This window comes from Pediculus humanus, genomic scaffold (genome assembly GCF_000006295.1).
Source record: "Pediculus humanus corporis 1103172107541 genomic scaffold, whole genome shotgun sequence".
Classification (NCBI taxonomy): Eukaryota; Metazoa; Arthropoda; class Insecta; order Psocodea; family Pediculidae; genus Pediculus; species Pediculus humanus.
Genome location: NW_002987156.1, coordinates 434,063 through 443,735, shown reverse-complemented (window position 1 = coordinate 443,735; position 9,673 = coordinate 434,063).

The window sequence follows — 9,673 nt, the reverse complement described above, 5'->3', positions numbered from 1 at the left end:
AAAAAAAAAAAAAATATTTAAAAAAAAACGATTTTCGTCGATTCGATATATCGAACGATATTTTTTTTTTGTTTTCGAGTAATTTTTTTTTTTTTTTAATGTTTAATTCGTTGGAATTAAATTACAAAAAAATTACGTAACGAACGGATTTTATTTACTCTTGATGAATATAATGAACAATTGTTATTTTATTATTACGTAATAATTTCATTTTTTTTTTATTCTTCTTCTTTATTTCTTATTAGCGTTGAAAAAATAAAACGGTTAAATTTTTAATTTAATTAAATAATAATAATAATAATAATAATAAGGATTTAGTTTTCCAAGCGGTAGCGAACCGGTAGCAAAAGTTTTTTTTTTTAGTGAAAAAAAATTTATTTATTTATTTATGTATTTTATTTAATAAAAAAAAAACAATTATTTAAATTATCATTAATTAAAAATAAAAGAAAAATTTATTTAAATAAATTATTAATTTTTAATGATAATGATAATGATAATATTTGAAAACTTTAACAAATAATAATAGATAATTGATTTAATTTATTACGGAAAAAAATTTTCACACGGGAAAACGTGACGGGTTATAACAACTACAAGTTAGGGTCATTTTATTATTTTTATTATTATTATTATTATTATTATTATTATCATTTTCCTTATATCCATTCTATAAAATTTTAATGTTTCTCTACATGATATCATATTATTATTATTATTATTTTTTTTTTCCTTGATAAACATTATTGACGGAAAATCGATTTACTACAAATGAGAAAAAAAAAAACAAAATCGTAAAGTGCTAAAAGGGAAGGAAATTTTTTTACGGTTATTTTTGTTAACAACAAATTTTCGATTTGGAAAATTTGTTTGTAAGGAATTATTATCATTATTTTAATTACGAATCAATAAGTTATGTTTTTTTTTAGAGAATCCTTAAATAATGCACCGTTTTAAATAAAATACGAGATTTTAATATTGCAAATAATTAATGCATAAAAAAAAAGTTTTCAATAATTGCGAGTCTTGTGCAGTTCCAATGACAAGGTTTTTCGAGAGCTTTATATAATTATTATAACTATTATTATTTAAATTAATATTATTATTATTAATATCAAAGGCGTGTTGTTATCTAACGTAATCTTTTACGTTAAATCATTGAAATCGAAAGTAAAAAAACCAAATATAAACCTTGAAAATAAATAAAAAAAAAAAAAAAAAACGCGAAAAAGATTCATTTAATCATAGTCATAAAATTTTTTTAAATAATTTTTTTTAAAATGAAATTTAAACTCGAAAAGGTTTTTAGGACCCCCTCCTCTTTCCCCCCTTCTCTCTCTCACAAGAAACAATTAATTTTACATAATTACTTTTAATTGGACGATATATTTACTTAAATTAATTTTTATTTTTAAAAAAAATTGATCGTTTTTACAAGATGGCCGAAAATAAATAGTTTTAGGATTTCGTCAGTCTTTGTATTATAAATTTTCGGTGATTTTATTATAATTTTGTAATTTTTTATTTATTTGTTTACGATTTGTTATGAAATGTATACATAACAAAAACATCGGATTCCACTTTCAAATTTTTTAAAGGCAAAATTCAGACCGAAATTGAATTTTGAATTATTTTTAAAATGGCCGCCATTGTGTTTGTTGTTGTTCGAAATTTGAATGTGTTGCAAGAAAAGTTTTAAAAAAATTCTAAAATGTTTTTTTTTTTTTTACTTTTACGTTTTTTGATTATTTTAGGGCTTGTGGTAGTTCTGGGAGAACTTGTCTGTTGGATTTCCGTTTCGATTTTTCTTCTTTCTTTGAATAAAATCTTGCATAAACAGCAATTGTTGTTGTTGTTGTCTCGAACAAAATAACATGATTATGTTATATTATTTTATTTAAGGTTTTTAAAATAAAATTAAATAAAAAACAAATTTACAAAACTGTAAGATTTTATTTTATGATGTTGTTGTGATTTTATAATTTGTCATTTTTTTTTTTAATAATTATACAAAAATTGATACTTTTTTTTTTACATATAAAAACAGTCTGAGTTGTAATCATCACATTTACAAAAAAAAAAATAAATATTTACTAAACACACTCTTGGTTTGAATTGTTGAATATACACAGAAGGCACTTCAGCCTAGAAGTGGTGCATATTTAGTGGTGGTAGTAGTGTCCGGAAGCGTAGGTGGATCCGTAGGCGAGGGCTGGAGCGGAGAAAGATTTGACAAAGGTTGGGGCGGAGTAAGAGTAGGTGGAGACAGCTGGGGCAGAGTAGGCAACAGCTGGGGCGGAGAAAGATTTAACGACGGCTGGGGCAGCAGCAACGGAGAGAGCTGGAGCAGCGGAGTAAGAGACAGTGGAGAGAGCTGGGGCAGCAGAGTAGGCAACAGCTGGGGCGGCGTGGACGGCTGGAGCAGCGAAAGATTTAACAGCTACGGCAGCTGGGGCAGAGTAAGCGACGGCTGGGGCAGCAGAGTAGGCAACAGCTGGGGCAGCGTGAGCAGAGGCAAGGAGTGGAGCTCTGACAGAAACTCTGTAGGTGTTGGCGTAAGAGGTGGCGACTGGGACAGCGGCCTGTAAGACAGACAAATATTGCAATTAAGTATCCATGCTCGCTAATTGCATAAAATTTCAAAAAATACTATTCGATATTATTTACCTTAACGACGGCTGGAGCGGCGTGGACAGCTGGAGCAGAGTAGGCAACAGCTGGGGCAGCAGCAACAGAGACAGCTGGAGCAGAGTAAGAGACAGTGGAGAGAGCTGGGGCAGCAGAGTAGTGGTAGGCCAATGGGCTAGAGAATCCAGAGGCGTAGGTGGAGACGGCTGGGGCACCACCGAGGAAGCCAGCTGAGACAGCGGCGAAGAAAAGTGGGAGAAGAACCTAAAAAAACAAAAAAAATACACCGTTTTGTTACCGAAAAATCTTACGAAGGAAACATCACAACAGCATAATTCAAATTTCAATTTCAATTTTTTTTCACTATCACAATATTAAACTTCGGACACATCCACATAAAATATTAATAATATTAATAAAAATCTCTTATTGAAAGAGCCCGATACGTACCAACTTGTACATTTTTTAAGTTTTTGTTAAGACTCCGTTACTTGCAATTGAACGAATGCTTTCTCAGATAAAATGATCTGCTTATATACCTGTCAGTTTACTAAAATTCACGAGTGTTAGATAGTGAACCGCATGCTATTTTGTTCACCCATGTTTAACTTACGTATATTTTTTAAACGGGTATTAAGGTACCCACCTCGGAACTTTTTCAAACATAATTTTCTCAACTTTAAAACGAAACCCTGAAAATATATTAATTTACTTTACGTATAAGTTAAACATAATCGTAATTAATTCTTCCGCATTAAATGGTCAGCTCCCTTTTTTTTTTTTTTCTTAACTTTTCCCGCTCTGATGTAGCGCAATTTTTTAACATAATAAAAAAAAAATAAATAAATAAATGTGTCTTTCATAAGTCATTTAAACAAGCATTTGGGAGTGGCATCTCCGGAGGCTAAACATAAGCGTGGGTGATGCATAATATAAAAATAACAAAAAAAATAAAATAAAAATCATAGTCTCGTAGTACAAATATAAGAATAATAACAAAAAAAAAAGTGAAAGCATTTTGAAATTTAAATAGATGGCACATGCCACTCAATTAAAAATCGGGGGCCCTAAATTTTTAACTTTACGTATGAACCTCTAAAATCAAGGTACAATCGTCTTGTATTAAATGCATCGTATAAGGGAAAAGGTCATCGGAATTATGTAATTGGTGCAAGGTGTACATTGTCGGGTTTATATGAAAACCGTTGGGAATCCGCGTATTTTCATTTGTCTAATGACACTTGAAATGAAAATTTTTTATAAAGTTTTGAGGGTATTAAAAGGAAAACAAAACGATTGGAGAGATTTTAATCAGTTTAAAGGTAATGACGAAGTAAGAAACATGAGTGCTTACAAATTTCAGCCATCGAAACATATTTTTTTTTTTTTATTAGTTTATTATCATTATTATTATTATTATTATTATTATTATTATTATTATCAGTGATTAATTTGTGGTTATCGTTAGTGTTTTTTATAAAATTTTAATCGCTAAATTTTTAATTAAAAAAAAACAATATTGTACCAACTTTTCCCGTTTTTTTTTTTTTTTAAAACCTGGATTATGATTTGACGTATATTTTTGAAAGTTAATAAAATAATAATAATATTAAAATTAATCCAGGAAAAATTATGTATGATAGGGAAAAGGTCGAAGTAATCAAATCGGAAATTAAAAAAAAAAAAAAAAAGGGATTAAACAATTGAAAAAATTATTTTTCGTTAAAAAAAAAAAAGGGAAATTCAAATAGTTTTTTTTTTTTTTTAGTGAGACGTTCGACCCTCATAAATACCTGGAAATTTGCCAGTTAGTCTTACATACGGCCCTGAGCGTATTATTGTAATACTCCATTCAAGGTTGAAACCGGCTTTTTTTTTTTTTTTTTTTTTAAATAACCTAAATTATATGTTTGAAAGGAGGCCCAATATCCATTGACCACCACCATATTGTCAACAACCCCTTATTATAAAACAAAATTTTTTTTTGTGTCAATTTTTTTATTCGGGATGAGATTTAATGAATCCGCCATTTTTTTTGCGTGGGTTCTGCGGGATGGTTTTTATCGGTGTTCCCGTTTTTAAAAAAAAAAAAAATTGCTTTAATTACAAAATAATTAAACTCTCTCTCTCTCTTTTTAATGATAATTAATAAACGTGTATATAAATAAAACGGGAGATAAATATCGATGTATATTGTGTAACTACATAAAAAGTGGGGCCAAAGTCATTTTTAATTTGATTTTTAAAAAAAAACAAAAATAGCCAAAGGAAAGTGACAACAATCTGTCACTCACGTAATAAAAACGAATGTTTGGTTGTTTCTCTTTAAAAAAAAAAAAAATTAAAAGATCGGGGCAAACGTTCGAGGGTGAAATTTTTGATAAACAAAAAACAAAAAATTATTATTCCGCCCATTATTAAAATTATTTTTTAAAGGTCTCTCACAGAGAGAGAGAGAGAGTGTGTGTGTGTGTGTGTGTGTAAAAGTGGGATAAATTATTTATTGATTTGATTTTTAACACTTGTTGTTACATTTTTTAAAAAACAACAACAACAACAATAAACAAACAACTTCGTGATTTTAAGTGAAACTTACACGAATATCGAATTAAATTTTAAATAAGAAAATTTTCCTTTCGATCTTTTTTTATTAAATGATCCGAATTACTTTTCCGGTTAAAAAAAAAAAAAAAAATTGCGTGACGATTGTCGTGTGGCATATGGCATATGATAGCGTGCGTACGTCACGCGATTTCGCATGCCGCGAAAAAAAAAAAACTAGATTAAAACATTTTAGACCGCCATTAAAACAAGTATTCTCGATTATTACAAATTTTTTTTTTTAATTTGCTTGTTTGATTTCCGAATCGAGACAAATTTATTCGATATATCGATCGATCGATCGATCTATCGTTATTTTCTGTCGTTATCATTTATTTCCGACTTGCACATACATACCATCATCAAAATAAATTTACTATAAGGTTTTGAAAATACAATTAACATAGACGGTTTGGCGCCAAAATCTTCTACGCATGCTCCATGAGATCGTTTTGTATCGAACGTGATCGTAAATTTATCTCGAACGTCACCCTCGGCCGTTGACAAAGAATAAATTTTTTTTTTTTATTTATTTTTTCCGTCGTTTGACCTTTTTTACAAGAAAAAAAAACTTTAAATTATTTTATAATAATATTATTACTCGAATTTTTGTTACTTAATTTTTTTTACAATCACGTGATTAAATTTTTTTTTTTACGGCAGTTTTCGACGTTGCCTAATTGACCTTCAATTAATAAAAAAAAAAAAAAAATAACTAGTTATATATTTTATGTGTGAGAGGGGGAGGAGATGATTTATCCAGAATTTTTTTTTTTTGGAATAGATTTTAATTATTTCAGGGCATTTCTAAATAAAAAAAAAATTGTTTTATCATAGTCAAGTTAATAATAATTTATATATATAAATATAAATAATCAAGACTGTTATTATTATTATTATTATTATTATTATTATTATTATTATTATTATTATTATTATTATTATTATTATTAATTTAAATGAAATTAACACAATTAATTACACGTTTTTATTAAAAAGTTGAGGCCATGTTTTTTTCTTTTCTAACCCAAAATAAAAATGAGATCAAATTTAAACCAATAATAAAAATTAAATTCTTTTTTTTTTACTATAAGTAAATGAAATTTAGGACCGTGTTAAGGATATTAAAAAGAATTTTTCTTGTTAATGTTTAATTTAATGACGTGTGACAAAATTTACCAAAAAAAAAAATTTTTTTTTTTAAAAAATAATAATAATAATTTTTAACGCAATTTTTTTTTATTAACTTGTTCGTCTCTCTCTCTCTCTCTTTTTATTTCTGCGGTTTAATAAAATGCATTTATGGAAGTTTCTTAATCAATTTAAAAAGAAAAATTTCAATTGGTCGGCCATTCAACGCCTAAAGGTCAATTTAACAGACGATGGCGGTTGTCATGCATTGAACGAGTTACAACATTATTTTGCCGCATTTTTTATTATTATCATTATTATTATTAAAAATTTACCAAAAGGTATTTTGGGTTAAATGACATTTTTGTTATTTAAAAAAAAAAAAAAATTCCCGAGGGGGCAAACAATCGAAAAATAATTTAGAAAAGAAAAAATTATTAATGAATTTAAATTTTTTTTATTCCCACATTATTAAAAAGTTAAAGGTTATTAAAATAATAATTGTTATTAATTTATTAATTAATAAATTTTTATTTATGTAAACGACTCGAAAAGTTAAAAAAAATTTTATTTGTGTCAATTCAAGGATAATTTAAACATTATTTTAAATTTACATAAATTTTATCATTTTTTTTTTTGGGATGATATACAAAACTTTTTTTTTATTTTACACGAAAATAAAATTTAAAATGATGACGTAAAGACCTTAAAAAATAAATTAAAAAAACGATGACGTTTTTCGAGAGAGAGGGGGAAGGGGAAAGGGGAGGGAAGGGGAAAGGGGAGGGAAGGGAAAATTTTTTTTTTTTTTAAATAAAAGTTGTCATATTTTTTATTTTTTTTTTTAAAAATAAGATTTAGATAATTTTTCTTTCACGTTCCGTATAATTAAGTAGTAACCTTAACAAAAAAAGAAACAAATAACAATAATAATAATAATAATAATAATAATAATAATTTTTATTTTAAATTCTGAGAAAACAACCTTCCAGTGATAAAACGCGGAAAAAAATAAAAACTTTTCTCCATCGGTTCCAATGACAATAATCGACGAAGGTGAAAAATATATATCAAATAAATTATTTATTCCCGAATTTCGGAAAAAAAATCAGTTGGATCCGTTCGCGTGTTAATTAAATTAAATAAATCGTCCGAACGTGTATGATGCGAACGTTTCGCACATAAATAAACAAACGAAATTCAATCAATAATAATTGACAAAAACATTAGAAATGGCGGTAGATAATTTTTTTTCCCCCCAAACCGGATTATTTAAAATTTATTATATATTATTTTTATTTATAATCCCATCTTTGATTGTGGTCTCTTATTTAAAAGGTCAATTACACGGTTGTCTGATTATTTAATAATAATAATAATAATTAATATTAATAAATAAATACATGAAAATTTTTAATACTTTGATACGTTTGTACGTATATCTTTTTAATGATAATAATTACTAATCATATAAATAAAAATTATTAAATGTTGTTATTACGTCACATTGGAAATTCACCAACAATTATTTTATTCGAAAGTTTTTTTTTAAAAATTTGTTTAGTAAAATTTCGTTATAATTGTGTTATTATTATTATTTTTTACATCTTAAGGTTTACTTTGATACGGGGATTTTTTTTTTGTTCAGCATCCTTTTTAATTCATTTTCAGATGCGTATGAAATCTTTTGTGTAGATGTTGCGTATCGTGACGTAATAACGGATTAAAAAATAGGAAAACGTTACTACTTGAGCAAGGATATCAAAATTAAAAAAAAAAAAAAAAAATTTTTTTTTATATAAAATTTGTTGTTTCCATTGTTCGGATAAAAAAAAAAAAACTAATGGGATGAATGACTGTAATTACACGTATTATTTTCTCACGATTTATTCCTTCTATTTCCACGTTTCGCAAAAAAAACAAAAGATTATTTTCAAGGGGGCTAAAATAATTTGAAATTTTCTTGAATCATTCCCGCCTTTTTTTTTTTTTTTTACATATATATATAAATTCATAAAAAAAAATATTTCACATTTAAATAAATAAATAAATAATATTTTTTTTGTTTGTTAATATAAAATAAAAATTGTGCAAACGGTAGTCGATAACAACAACAACCACAAAAACAATATATAATATTTAAAAAAAATCTCAAAACCGGTTTTAGCCGTTACAATAGTTTAACCTTAGAACGAATTAATTTCATACACATATATATAAAATTCTCTACCTAAGGTAGTGTACCTTCAACTTTCATGTTTTTTTCCACCTTTTTTTTTTTTTTTTACTTTGAAAACGCATAAACATATTTTCTCATGCTCTAATTGTAAAAAAAAAAATTAACAGATAATAATAATGATAATTCAATAGATTTTTAACCTTGAAAAAAAAAAAAAGAAAATTATTACAAGTGAATTTGACGATACGATACGTACTATTCGATTTTATCTTTTTTTTTTCTGGAAAAAGTTTCGTACGTCGTCGTCAGGTACGATTTTAGGTACGACAAATTTTTTTTAATGTTTTTATCATTTGCAAAAACATAAATTTAAAGTTTCAGTTAAAATCACCGTTATCAAGATTTAAGAAACCCCCTACCCCCCCAAAAAAAAAAATTATAATGTATAAATAATAAAGCGAGTATCCGCCGCATAATCGTAATAAAAGAATTGACCGATTTGTTTTTATTATTATTATTATTATCGTTATTATTATTATTATTATTATTATCATTATTAATATAACATACTCTAGAAATGTTATGAAATGAATTATTACGATCGACTTTGATTAAATTATTTTATTTTTTTTTATTGAAAAAAACGTGTCCTTATGTAAATATAAAGTAAATTGGTGTAATAAGTTTTATTAACATACGTTTGCTGTCACCATTTTGAAACAATACGCAGGTTGTCTGTGTTTGTTTGTTTGGGGGTATGATAAGAGAGCAAACTTTGAAATTTTTTTATTACTTTTTTACACCTGATTAAAAATAATAAAATAAAATTATAATTCGAGTTATTTGTTTGTAATAAAAAAAATGACGAGTTTGTTGTTGTTGTTTTTGTAGTTGTTTGTTTTTGCACGTGAGAATTTTATTATTTTGCAAAACGTACAAAATAAAATATGGAAAATTATTAAATTTTATAAATATCGTTTTCTTTTTCGTAAAAAAAAAAAAAAAAAAAATTGTTCACGACGACTCGAATTTGTTTTGTTTGTTTTTCGGTTGTTGTTAATGGGGTGGTTACATCCATCGGAGTTTGTTTTGTTTGTCGTTTTTATTAACAATACCGATTGATTTTTTTTTTTT